General features: G+C 36.5%; 1 pseudogene; it reads right to left on the bottom strand.

Annotated features, from left to right (window-relative positions):
* The window catches only part of LOC115187323 (phytanoyl-CoA hydroxylase-interacting protein-like), a 45,393-nt pseudogene extending 29,328 nt beyond the window's left edge, over window positions 1-16,065 (bottom strand).

The raw sequence follows: 16,065 nt of genomic DNA, 5'->3' as shown, positions 1-16,065 counted from the left end.
TGGCACGGCACTACTTGGACAAACGGTCCCCCGCTGAGACGCAGTGGATAAACGGAAAGAAATGGAGAAAAAGGAGGGAACATGGCGTTATCTATTAGACACGTTATTGTGTTATTAATGCGTTGCTGATGTAACAGGCCACGTGTGTTTATTTAGCCTCGGGGCAGAGAACATAGAGCAGGGATTAGCAGAAAAAATGAATTAAATGACGGCTGATGTAACCAGATTACTCTGCTGCGCAGTGTCGCAGCTCCAATGAAACCTCTGTCGCCTTCACATTCATCTCTATTTTGGTCTACAAATAAATGAGAAGGCCAGTAAATACTTCATTTGAAATGTGACAATATGCCGGCTGCAGGCACCTACCTTCACCTGTGACGGCACACCATCAGATCAAATCAAATCGTTATTTGTCACATGCTTCATAATCAACAGGTGTACACTAACAGTGAAATGCTGACTGACGGGTCCTTTCCAACAATGCCGATTCAAAGAGATAGATAGATAGATAGATAGATAGATAGATAGATAGATAGATAGATAGATAGATAGATAGATAGATAGATAGATAGATAGATAGATAGATAGATAGATACTGTAGATAGATAGATACTGTAGATAGATAGATAGATAGATAGATAGATAGATAGATAGATAGATAGATAGATAGATAGATAGATAGATAGATAGATACTGTAGATAGATAGATACTGTAGATAGATAGATAGATAGATAGATAGATAGATAGATAGATAGATAGATAGATAGATACTGTAGATAGATACTGTAGATAGATACTGTAGATAGATAGATTAATATATATATTTTTTAATGAAATAGTCACATGAGGAATAAATATACAGTGAATAAATAATAACAAAAATGAGTAAAATTAGACGGGACCCAAATGTAAGAGGTATCAGTATTGGTAAACATGAATATAAACTACATTTATTTGCATATTATCTCCCGATATACTGGACCAAAATTGAAAACTCAATACCCCCCTTTGCTAAAAGTATTTTCAGAATACTCAAAAATCTCAGGTTATAAAATGTACGTGGAAAGAAAACAAATTAATGGCAATAGGAAAAATAAAAAATAACTCATGATCTACAGCAATCCTTTCAGTGGACCACAAAACAATATTAATATTAAATATAATATAAAGATATTCCATTACTCAACATATGAAACAAGATTTAATTACATGGAATAATCTTCCCATAAATCTTACAGGTAGAATAAACATCTTTAGAATTGCACTGTTGTCAAGGTTTTTAAATGTATTTTTGGTAATACCAATTACCTCACCGAAGACATTCTTTAAAAAGTATACTCGGTCATTATGGGCAAATAAAATAGAATAAAAAGGAACGTTTTACATCTAAGTTTGAGGGAGGTTTTAACCTTCCAGACTTGGAATTGTATCAACTCACTACCCAAGGCTTTTACTTGCAACATATAGTTAAATATCCTAAAGAGGAACAATGGGAACATATTGAAGATGCTCATCCTCAGAATCTTTTTATGCGTCTATTTTCTAATGATAAAGCTGAGAGCATGAACAACTTCATAGTTAAGAACACTATAATAATATAGAACACTATAGAACAATATAGAACACTAGAACAATATAGAACACTAGAACAATATAACAATATAGAAACACTAGAACAATATAGAACACTACAACAATATAGAACACTAAAACAATATAGAACACTAAAACAATATAGAACACTAAAACAATATAGAACACTAAAACAATATAGAACACTATAATAATATAGAACACTAAAACAATATAGAACACTACAACAATATAGAACACTATAATAATATAGAACACTAAAACAATATAGAACACTATAATAATATAGAACACTATAGAACAATATAGAACACTAGAACAATATAGAACACTAGAACAATATAACAATATAGAACACTACAACAATATAGAACACTACACAATATAGAACACTAAAACAATATAGAACACTAAAACAATATAGAACACTATAATAATATAGAACACTAAAACAATATAGAACACTATAATAATACAGAACACTAAACAATATAGAACACTATAACAATATAGAACACTATAATAATATAGAACACTAAAACAATATAGAACACTATAATAATATAGAAACACTACAACAATATAGAACACTAAAACAATATAGAACACTATAACAATACAGAACACTATAACAATATAGAACACTATAATAATATAGAACACTATAACAATATAGAACACTAAAACAATATAGAACACTATAATAATATAGAACACTACAACAATATAGAACACTACAACAATATAGAACACTATAATAATATAGAAAACTATAACAATATAGAACACTAAAACAATATAGAACACTATAATAATATAGAACACTAAAACAATATAGAAAACTATAATAATATAGAACACTAAAACAATATAGAACACTATAATAATATAGAACACTATAACAATATAGAACACTAAAACAATATAGAACACTATAATAATATAGAACACTAAACAATATAGAACACTATAATAATATAGAACACTATAACAATATAGAACACTAAAACAATATAGAACACTATAATAATATAGAACACTAAAACAATATAGAAAACTATAATAATATAGAACACTAAAACAATATAGAACACTATAATAATATAGAACACTCCAACAATATAGAACACTAAAACAATATAGAACACTATAATATTATAGAACACTATAATAATATAGAACACTTATAATAATATAGAACACTACAACAATATAGAACACTATAATAATATAGAACACTACAACAATATAGAACACTACAACAATATAGAGCACTACAACAATATAGAACACAATAATAATATAGAACACTATAGAACACTATAACACTATAGAACACTACACAATATAGAACACTATAACAATATAGAACACTATAATAATACAGAACACTAGAACAATATAGAACACTACAACAATATAGAACACTACAACAATATAGAACACAATAATAATATAGAACACTAGAACAATATAGAACACTACAACAATATAGAACACTAAAACAATATAGAACACAATAACAATACAGAACACTACAACAATATAGAACACTACAACAATATAGAACACTATAGAACATTATAATAATATAGAACACTACAACAATATAGAACACTATAATAATATAGAACACTATAGAATACTATAATAATATAGAACACTACAACAATATAGAACACTATAATAATATAGAACACTATAGAACACTATAGAACACTATAATAATATAGAACACTATAATAATATAGAACACTACAACAATATAGAACACTATAACAATATAGAACACTATAATAATATAGAACACTAATAATATAGAACACTATAATAATATAGAACCTATAACAATATAGAACACTATACAATATAGAACAACTATAATAATATAGAACACTACAACAATATAGAACACTACAACAATATAGAACACTATAATAATAGAGAACACTATAATAATATAGAACACTATAATAATATAGAACACTATAGAACACTATAGAACACTATAATAATATAGAACACTATAATAATATAGAACACAAACAATATAGAACACAATAACAATACAGAACACTACAACAATATGGAACACTATAATAATATAGAACACTACAACAACATGGAACATTATAACAATATAGAACACTAAAACAATATAGAACACTAAAACAATATAGAACACTATAACAATATAGAACACTACAACAATATAGAACACTATAACAATATAGAACACTATAATATATAGAACACTAAAACAATAGAACACTAAAACAATATAGAACACTATAACAATATAGAACACTATAACAATATAGAACACTATAACATATAGAACACTATAACAATATAGAACACTATAATAATATAGAACACTATAACAATAGAGAACACTAAAACAATATACAACACTATAACACTATAACACTATAGAACACTATAACACTATAGAACACTATAATAATATAGAACACTACAACAATATAGAACACTATAATAATATAGAACACTATAGAACACTATAATAATATAGAACACTATAGAACACTATAATATATAGAACACTACAACAATATAGAACACTACAACAATATAGAACACTATAATAATATAGAACACGACAACAATATAGAACACTTCAACAATATAGAACACTACAACAATATAGAACACTATAATAATATAGAACACTATAGAACACTATAATATAGAACAATATAGAACACTATAATAATATAGAACACTACACAATATAGAACACTACAACGATATAGAAACACTACAACAATATAGAACACTATAATAATATAGAACACTATAGAACACTATAATATAGAACAATATAGAACACTACAACAATATAGAACACTATAATATTATAGAACACTACAACAATATAGAACACTACAACAATATAGAACACTATAATAATATAGAACACTACAACAATATAGAACACTATAACATATAGAACACTACAACAATATAGAACACTACAACAATATAGAACACGACAACAATATAGAACACTATAACAATATAGAACACTATAAGTAATATAGAACACTATAACAATATAGAACACTATAAAACTATAGAACACTATAACACTATAGAACACTATAACAATATAGAACACTAGAACAATATAGAACACTACAACAATATAGAACACTATAATAATATAGAACACTATAGAACACTATAACAATATAGAACACTATAACAATATAGAACACTATAATAATATATAACACTAGAAACAATATAGAACACTATAACAATATAGAACACTACAACAATATAGAACACTACAACAATATAGAAACACAACAATATAGAACACTACAACAATATAGAACACTACAACAATATAGAACACTACAACAATATAGAACACTATAATAATATAGAACACTACAACAAAATAGAACACTAGAACAATATAGAACACTACAACAATATAGAACACTAGAACAATATAGAACACTATAATAATATATAACACTAGAACAATATAGAACACTACAACAATATAGAACACTACAACAATATAGAACACTACAACAATATAGAACACTATAATAATGTAGAACACTACAACAATATAGAACACTATAACAATATGGAATACTACAACAATATAGAACACTTCAACAATATAGAACACTACAACAATATAGAACACTATAATAATGTAGAACACTACAACAATATAGAACACTATAACAATATAGAACACTACAACAATATAGAACACTATAATAATATAGAACACTATAGAACACTATAGAACACTATAGAACACTATAACAATATAGAACACTATAACAATATAGAACACTACAACAATATAGAACACTATAACAATATAGAACACTACAACAATATAGAACACTTCAACAATATAGAACACTACAACAATATAGAACACTATAATAATGTAGAACACTACAACAATATAGAACACTATAACAATATAGAACACTACAACAATATAGAACACTATAATAATATAGAACACTATAGAACACTATAACAATATAGAACACTATAGAACACTATAGAACACTACAACAATATAGAACACTTCAACAATATAGAACACTACAACATAGAGAACACTATAATAATGTAGAACACTACAACAATATAGAACACTATAACAATATAGAACACTACAACAATATAGAACACTATAATAATATAGAACACTATAGAACACTATAACAATATAGAACACTACAACAATATAGAACACTATAATAATATAGAACACTATAGAACACTATAACAATATAGAACACTATAGAACACTATAGAACACTACAACAATATAGAACACTACAACATATAGAACACTATAATAATATAGAACACTACAACAATATAGAACACTATAATAATATAGAACACTACAACAAAATAGAACACTAGAACAATATAGAACACTACAACAATATAGAACACTAGAACAATATAGAACACTATAATAATATATAACACTAGAACAATATAGAACACTACAACAATATAGAACACTACAACAATATAGAACACTACAACAATATAGAAACACTATAATAATGTAGAACACTACAACAATATAGAACACTATAACAATATGGAATACTACAACAATATAGAACACTTCAACAATATAGAACACTACAAACAATATAGAAACCTATAATAATGTAGAACACTTCAACAATATAGAACACTATAACAATATAGAACACTATAACAATATAGAACACTATAATAATATAGAACACTATAGAACACTATAACAATATAGAACACTATAACAATATAGAACACTACAACAATATAGAACACTATAACAATATAGAACACTACAACAATATAGAACACTACAACAATATAGAACACTACAACAATATAGAACACTATAATAATATAGAACACTACAACAATATAGAACACTATAACAATATAGAACACTACAACAATATAGAACACTATAATAATATAGAACACTATAGAACACTATAATAATATAGAACACTATAGAACACTATAGAACACTACAACAATATAGAACACTTCAACAATATAGAACACTACAACATATAGAACACTATAATAATGTAGAACACTACAACAATATAGAACACTATAACAATATAGAACACTACAACAATATAGAACACTATAATAATATAGAACACTATAGAACACTATAACAATATAGAACACTATAGAACACTATAACAATATAGAACACTATAACAATATAGAACACTACAACAATATTTAACACTATAATAATATAGAACACTACAACAATATAGAACACTATAACAATATAGAACACTACAACAATATAGAACACTATAATAATATAGAACACTAAAACAATATAGAACACTATAGAACCCTATAACAATATAGAACACTATAATAATATAGAACACTGGAATAATATGGAAGAAAATGAAACGCATTCCACAAGAACCAATATCACTACCTAAAAACACAATCCTTGGACAGCTTTTCAGAATTCACCCAGAAATTGGTCCACATGGAAAACTAAAGTCATAGAAATTGTAAATGAATTGGTAACAGGAAATGCATTTATTTCCATGACAGAATTAAAAAGTAAAATTTGGACTGACCAGTGTAGATAGTTCCAAATACAAATTTCAATTTTAAATATTTTGGACATCAGAGCAACCTTGAGGGAACCTTATTTGAGCGTGATAGATAAGATATACAAACCTTGCAGAGAGCATATCCAGCTGACAATCTCTCAGAAATAAATATACGGAACCAAGACTTAAAAAGAACTGATGTTGGCACAAGATGGAGGGAAAGTTGGAGCATGGAATTATAGTTAACAAAAATGTATGTTTAATCCAGTATTAACTAATGTATAGAATGTATGTTTAATCCAGTATTAACTAATGTATAGAATGTATGTTTACTCCAGTATTAACTAATGTATAGAATGTATGTTTAATCCAGTATTAACCAATGTATAGAATGTATGTTTAATCCAGTATTAACTAATGTATAGAATGTATGTTTAATCCAGTATTAACTAATGTATAGAATGTATGATACAAGAGACAAAATTCATACATTCTACAACACAATGGCAGAGTCATGTCTGAAGTGTAAAACTACCAATGACTCAATAATCCATGCTTTCTGGCAATTCTATGAAGCCAAAAGTATTACAATGTAAACTGACTTTAATCCGTCGGTCTGCATATTTCAAGGCATATGGGGGTGTAGTGAGATGGCCAACGTGTTGGACGATTCTCTTCTCATCGCTCATCTTGAAAAAAAACGATATAAAAAAACCCTGAAAATACATTAATCTGCCATCATAAACACAATGAAAAAATCTAATGAATTATTATTGAACTATTGACTTTTTATTTCACCTTTATTTAACCAGGAGGCTAGTTGAGAACAAATCCTTTATTTAACCAGGAGGCTAGTTGAGAACAAGTCCTTTATTTAACCAGGTGGCTAGTTGAGAACAAGTCCTTTATTTAACCAGGAGGCTAGTTGAGAACAAGTTTTCATTTACAACTGCAACCTGGCCAAGATGAAGCAAAGCAGTTCGACAACATACAACAACACAGAGTTACACATGGGATAAACAAACGTACAGTCAATAACACAATAGAAACAATAGAAAAAAAATGATCTGTATACAGTATGTGCAAAAGTAAGGAGGTAAAGAAATGAATAGGCCAATAGTGGCGAAGTAATTACAATTTAGCAATTTACACAGGAGTGATATATGTGCAGATGAGGATGTGCAAGTAGAAATACTGGTGTGCAAAAGAGCTGAAAAACAAAAATATGGGGATGAGGTAGGTAGTTGGTTGGGCTATTTAAAGATGGGCTGTGTACAGCTGCAGCGATCGATAAGCTGCTCTGACAGCTGACGCTTAAAGATATGTCTCCAACTTTAGTGATTTTTGCAATTCGTTACAGTCATTGGCAGCAGAGAACTGGAAGGAAAGGCGACCAAAGAAGGTGTTGGCTTTGGGGATGACCAGTGAAATATACCTGCAGGAGTGCGTGCTACGAGTGGGTGTTGCTATGGTGACCAGTGAGCTGAGATAAGGCGGGGCTTTACCTAGCATAGACTTATAGATGACCTGGAGCCAGTGGGTTTGGCGACGAATATGTAGCGAGGACCAGCCAACGAGAGCATACAGGTCGCAGTGGTGGGTGGTACATGGGGCTTTGGTGACAAAACAGATGGCACTGTGATAGACTGCATCCAATTTGCTGAGTAGAGTGTTGGAGGCTATTTTGTAAATAGCATCGCCGAAGTCGAGGATCGGTAGGATAGTCAGTTTTTCAAGGGTATGGTTGGCAGCATGAGTGAAAGAGGCTTCGTTGCGAAATAGGAAGCCGATTCTAGATTTAACTTTGGATTGGAGATGCTTAATGTGAGTCTGGAAGGAGAGTTTACAGTCTAGCCAGACACCTAGGTATTTATAGTTGTCCACATATACTAAGTCAGAACTGTCCAGAGTAGTGATGCTAGTCGGGGCGGGCGGGTGTGGGCAGCGATCGGTTGAAGAGCATGCATTTCGTTTACTAGCATTTAAGAGCAGTTTGAGGCAATGGAAGGAGTGTTGTATGGTACGGAAGCTTGTTTGAAGGTTTGATAGCACAGTGTCCAAAGAAGGACCAGAGGTATACAGGATGGGGTCGTCTGCGTAGAGGTGGATCAAAGAATCACCCGCAGCAAGAGCGACATCATTGATATATACAGAGAAAAGAGTCAGCCCGAGAATTGAAACCTTTGGCACCCCCCATAGAGACTGCCAGAGGTCCGGACAACAGGCCCTCCGATTTGATACACTGAACTCTATCTGCGAAGTAGTTAGTGAACCAGGCGAGGCAGTCATTAGAGAAACCAAGGCCTTTGAGTCTGTCGATAAGAATACGGTGAAGACGGCTGCACAGTACTGTCTTTTATCGATGGCGGTTATGATATCGTTTAGGACCTTGAGCGTGGCTGAGGTGCACCCGCGACCAGCTCGGAAACCAGATTGCACAGCGGAGAAGGTACAGTGGGGATTCGAAATGGCCCTGTCCGGGGGTATCATCGGATGGGGCCACAGTGTCTCCTGACCCCTACTGTCTCAGCATCCAGTATTTATGCTGCAGTAGTTCATGTGTCGGGGGCTATGGTCAGTCTGTTATATCTGGAGTATTTCTCCTGTCATTATCCGGTGTCCTGTGTGAATTTAAGTATGCTCTCTCTAATTCTCTCTTTCTCCCTTTCTTTCTTTCTCTCTCTCGGAGGACCTGACCCCTAGGACCATGCCTCAGGACTACCTGGCATGATGACTCCTTGTTGTCCCCAGTCCACCTGGCCGTGCTGCTGCTCCAGTTTCAACTGTTCTGCCTGCGGCTATGGAACCCTGACCTGTTCACTGTGATTACTATTATTTGACCATGCTGGTCATTTATGAACATTTTAACATCTTGGCCATGTTCTGTTATAATCTCCACCTGGCATAGCCAGAAGCGGACTGGCCACCCCTCATAGTCTGGTTCCTCTCTAGGTTTTCAGCCTTTCTAGGGAGTTTTTCCTAGCCACCGTGCTTCTACACCTGCATTGCTTGCTGTTTGGGGTTTTAGGCTGGGTTCTGTACAGCACTTCGATATATCAGCTGATGTAAAATGGGCTATATAAATACATTTGATTTGAAATGGTCGGTGATCTGTTTGTTCACTTGGCTTTCGAAGACTTTAGAAAGGCAGGGCAGGATGGATATAGGTCTGTAACAGTTTGGGTCTAGTGTGTCTCCCCCTTTGTAGAGGGGGATGACAGCGGGCCGCTTTACAATCTTTAGGGATTTCAGATGATACGAAAGAGAGGTTGAACAGGCTAGTATTAGGGTTTGCAAACAATGGCGGTGGATAATTTTAGGAAGAGAGGGTCCAGATTGTCTAGCCCAGCTGATTTGTAGGGATCCAGATTTTGCAGCTTTCAGAACATCAGCTGTCTGGATTTGGGTGGGTTGGGGTAGCCAGGTGGAAAGCATGGCCAGCTGTAGAGAAATGCTTATTGAAATTCTCGATTATCGGGGTGACAGTATTTCCTAGTCTCAGTGCAGTGGGCAGTTGGGAGGAGGTACTCTTGTTCTCCATGGACTTTACAGTGTCCCAAAAAAATTTCTGTTTGAAAAAGCTAGCCTTTGCTTTCCTAACATATTGGTTCCTGACTTCCCTGAAAAGTTGCATATCGCGGGGACTATTCGATGCTAATGCAGTCCGCCACAGGGTGTTTTTGTGCTGGTCAAGGGCAGTCAAGTCTGGGGTGAACCAAGGGCTATATCTGTTCTTAGTTCAAAAAAAATTAAAGGGGCTTATTTAAGATGGTGAGGAAGGCACTTTTAAAGAACAACCAGGCATCCTCTACTGACGGGATGAGGTCAATATCCTTCCAGGATACCCGGGCCAGGTCGATTAGAAAGGCCTGCTCGCAGAAGTTGTTTTAGGGAGCGTTTGACAGTGATGAGGGGTGGTCGTTTGACTGCGGACCATAACAGACGCAGGCAATGAGGCAAGAATTGGTCGTCTAGTGCGTTGGGAACAGAGAATAATAGCATGGGCGACCGAGAAAAACAATTGGTACAAATAAACATAAGAGTTTATTGACTCATATGTACTAAGTAACATAATAAAATCCCCATCAAAATGTGTCAGATTTTATTTACCAGGCAGGTCAGTTTACATTTTTTTTACATTTTACATTTTAGTCATTTAGCAGACGCTCTTATCCAGAGCGACTTACAGTAGTGAATGCATACATTTCATACAATTTCATACATATCATACATTTTTTTCTGTGCTGGCCCCCCGTGGGAATCGAACCCACAACCCTGGTGTTGCAAACACCATGCTCTACCAATGACGGGCCTAGGAACAGTGGGTTAACTGCCTTGTTGAGGGGCAGAACGACAGATTTTTACCTTGTCAGCTCGGGGATTGATCTTGCAAACTTCGGTACTAGTCCAACGCTCTAACCACTAGGCTACCTGTCGCCCTGGCGATATTTTTTGCATTAGATGCATCTCAATCCACCACATCCTCCAGTGCCACACTTCCACATCTGCCGTGGAAGGTGGCAGAGCTAAAGCAGTGTTTGTCAGACCATGAGACATCCCGAAAACTGGTCTTCTCTCAAAACATCGGTAGTGTCCGAACGGTTTGACCACTCTATGGAAAGATAAGATTCTCCGGGAATAGGGCTGGGCGATATGGCCAAAATCTCATATCCCGATAACGATACATAGCACTATATAGCACATTTTCTGTAAATTCAATGAATAAATAGTTTATATATAATGACCATATGTAAAGGCCTATTTCTTATTACATTTTGAATTATACTCAACAAGTAAAAGGTTTAGAACGGTTGTGCAAATTTTCAATTAAGCATGTTACAAAATATCAAATATTAATGTATAAAATCTAAAAAGGTAAACAGAAAACACTTAAATAAATATAGGTCTAAAATATATTTATTTTGGGGGGCTTGCCTGTTTTGCATGTTATTTTGGCATTAATACGTGTCACATATCAATTTGTATTTGGTACATTGGGTCGAAACCCCCGTTTCTCGACCGTGTACATTGGGGCCATGTCTTTGCAGATGTAAGTTGTAATGGCAGCTGTTATCTCCTTCCTCCATCTTTGTGATTCTTTGCCGTATGTTGTGCCGCGGGCAAAAGCCTCTTGCAACGTCTGAGTTGGGCATTTGTTTTGAGCACTCGACTGTACTTTTTGGGTCTCATCCATAGACTGTCCGTACTGTTTCACATGATTCTCGGGTAGGTGGTAAAAGAGGTTAGTGGTGTTTGAGCCTGTTGTCGGGACCAGCTGCGGCATATTTTGCAGAGGACAGTTTTCTGGTCCATGTCAGACTTTTCATACCCAAACCACTTCCATGCGACCGAAGTAGCCCCTCTTTTAGGTACGAGCTCCGTGTCTCCGTGATCTGTGTCACGTTCACTCTCCTACATGTTTGTTTGTACTGCAAATATGTGGAAGAGAGGCAAAGCGTTATCCAATTGACTAAATATATTGCCGTAAAGAGTGTGATTTGTGACACAAAGAAATAAACAATAGAGCATAATATGAAACAACGTTTTTCTATCATCACACGATATATATTCGTTATATCGCCCAGCCCAACTCCAGAACATGATGGTGGTCAATATTTTGCGCTAACGACTTCCACAAGTGTCACAGGACATGTCTGAAGTCGGCAGCGCTGATGTGCCAACTTCTGTTTGTGTCCTAAAACGTTTGGGCTACAAACTAATGTGATCCCACTGTGGAAAGGGGATATTCTCACACTATGGGTGTTCTCCATTTTGTTCCACAATCCCCCACAAGTGTCACGGGACCTCGTCTGAAGGTAACCCATAGAAGCGAATGGAAGTATGAAGGTAGTTATGTCCCAACAAAAATAAGGGGTTAAATATGAGTCAAAAAAACTAAAACATTTCCTGAGCTTTCTTATATATTTGGGCAATTTGTAAATGTGCTATTCAATGCATTTCTATGGGCTATAGTAGTAAAGGCCAAATTAAATATTTTATCAAATATTACTTTCTAAATTTTGGGTGATGAAAATAAAAATGGACCAGTAAAATCTGATTTAAAAAACATATATTACTACACCTTTAAAACAACTGTGAAGAGACACATACACACACCCACTCTACACAGATGTACATTGAAATGTAGTAATATTGTTGTATTGTGGCATTATACAATTTGTATTGTATATACAGTGCATTCGGAAAGTATTCAGACCTCTTGACTTTTTCCACATTTTGTTACGTTACAGCCTTATTCTAAAATGGATTAAGTAAATAAAAAATCCTTGTCATACCCTGATCTTTTTCACCTCATTGTGATTGTCTCCACTCCCCCTCCAGGTGTCACCCATCTTCTCCATTATTCCCAGTGTATTTAGTCCTGTTTCTCGGTTGACAGTTCATCTTGTCTTGTCAAGCTTACCATGTTTTTCTGAGCTCCTGTTTTTTTTCCGAGTCTGTTTTTCTAGTCCTCCCGGTTTCTGACCTCTTACCTGCCCTGACACTAAGCCCGTCTGCCTGACCATTCTGCCTGCCCTGACCTCGAGCCTGCCTGCCGCCCTGTACCATTTTGATACTCTGACCTGGCTTATGAACTTTTGCCTGTCCTCAGACCTGCCCCTTGTTGTTCAATAAATATCAGAGACTCGAACCATCTAGCTCCTGTGTCTGCATCTGGGTCTCGCCCTGTCGTTATAGCACAAACTGGCCAGACTCAGACCGGCTCTGTCAAGCTGTCTCCCTGCAGGGAGCCACCATTCAAAAACCGAGGAGCTACTCCAGAACCTTATGGAAGGGCTCCATTCACTGGCGGAACGACACGACCAGGGGTTCTAGATGTTATCTGGAGCAATCTCACAGGCAGCATACCACAACGGAGACCTCCCAGTCGCTCAGTAACTCCCCTACCAGTGGTGGGTTGGTACAGCCTACCCTGGCTCCCCGAAAACCCCCGCTTACCACCTCCTGAGTGATATTCTGGGGATCCTGGAACCTGCCGGGCGGTTTCTTTCTCAGTGCTCCCTCATTTTTGAGCTGCAGCCATCTTGTTACCTTCAGATGGGTCGAAGATAGCGTATCTGATTACGCAATGTCTGTAAGGGCGCTCTCCTGGGCGACGGCAGTTTGGGAGGCAACAATCTGCTATTTGTCATCTGGAAGATTTCATGGCAGAGGTGAGGAAGGTGTTCGATTCTCCGGTATCCGGGAGAGAGGCAGGCCCGAAAACTACTTGAATTACGTAGTGTGACAGACTACGAAGTAGATTTTCACATGTTGGCCGCCGAGAGTGCCTGGAATCCGGAGTCTCTATTCGATACCTTCCTTCACGACTGTCGGAGAGGATAAAAAGACGAGCTCGCAGCTCATGAGTTGCTTTTGGACCTCGATCACCTCATTGCCCTAACCATTAAGAGTGAATGGGCGTCTACTGGAACGCAGGAGTGAGAGGAGGTCGGGTCTCGAATCACACTTGTTCTCTGCGCTGCCCTGCCTTCACCTCCGAAGTAAGTCCGAAAGTCCCGACGTCTGCATTATCGAGAGGATCCGAAGCCACCCCGAGTTCCCTCAGGAAGCATCGGCGACGGGTGACGTCGTTTACCTCTGGAGCCGATGCAACTGGGCAGAGCTAGATTATCGCCTAGGAACGTTCACAAACGGCTGAGCTCCAACTGTTGTCTGTAATTGTGGTGCTGCGGGGCATTACATAGCCACCTGCCCAGTCAAAAGACCAGGCTCATCAATAGGAACGATTACGTAACGCTGATGGGCCAGACTGGGAGTTTTCTAACTCCCATGGCTCGTACTCCCTTTTTTGTTATCCTGCTGTGGGGTGACCGGTCTAAGTCTCTCCGGGTCGACTCTGGGGCAGATGGGTTTTATGGACGCTACCCTGGTATCTGAGCTAGATATCCCCACACAACTCATTTCCGTTCCCATGGATGCCAGAGCACTGGACGGCCACTCCATTGGCAGGGTCACGCACAGCCCAGTTCCCATTAACCTGCGGGTATCAGGCAATCACAGTGAGTCAATACAGCTTCTCCTCATCGAATCTCCCCACATCCCGGTTGTTTTGGGATTCTCATGGCTCCAGAAGCACAACCCCGTTATTGGACCGCGGGTTCAATCCTGGGTTGGAGTCGTTTTGCCTTAAGACGGCACAGCCTCCCCCGGGACGTCCTCCTCCAGGTGTAAGTACAGCCTCGGATTTCTCTGCCGCTCCTGTAAAGTACCATGACCTGAAAGTTTTCAGCAGGCCCGTGCTACCTCTCTTCCTCCGCATCGTCCTTACGACTGCGCTATTGACAACCTCCCAGGCACCACACTGCCTCGAGGCCGGCTCTATTCCCGGTCTGGTCCTGAGACCAAGGAGAAGTAGATTGAGGACTTTCTGGCTGCCGCGAGCATTCACTCTTCTGCCTCCCCTGTGGGTGCAGGGTTCTTTTGTGGATAAGGACAAGGCTCTGCTTCCATGTATCGACTACCGGGGCCTCAATGACGTCACGGTTGAGAATCGTTACCCCCGCCACTCCTCTCCTCTGCTTTCGAACCTATCCAGGGGGCTACCATCTTTTCCAAGCTGGACCTTCAGAATGCTTACCACCTTGGTCGGATGTGCCAGGGAGACGAGTGGAAAACAGTCTTCAACACTGCCAGTGGACATTATGAGTACCTGGTCATGCTGTTTGGGCTCACCAACGCTCCCGCTGTTTTCCAGACCCTAGTCAACGATGTGTTTCTCCGACAACGCTTCTGGTGGCCCACTATTTACATTTACATTTTAGTCATTTAGCAGACGCTCTTATCCAGAGCGACTTACACTATGGTTCCTGACATCTTGGCCTTCAT

This window comes from Salmo trutta, unplaced genomic scaffold (assembly GCF_901001165.1).
Source record: "Salmo trutta unplaced genomic scaffold, fSalTru1.1, whole genome shotgun sequence".
NCBI classification, from domain to species: domain Eukaryota; kingdom Metazoa; phylum Chordata; class Actinopteri; order Salmoniformes; family Salmonidae; genus Salmo; species Salmo trutta.
This window is presented reverse-complemented; position numbering and strand designations above follow the sequence as displayed.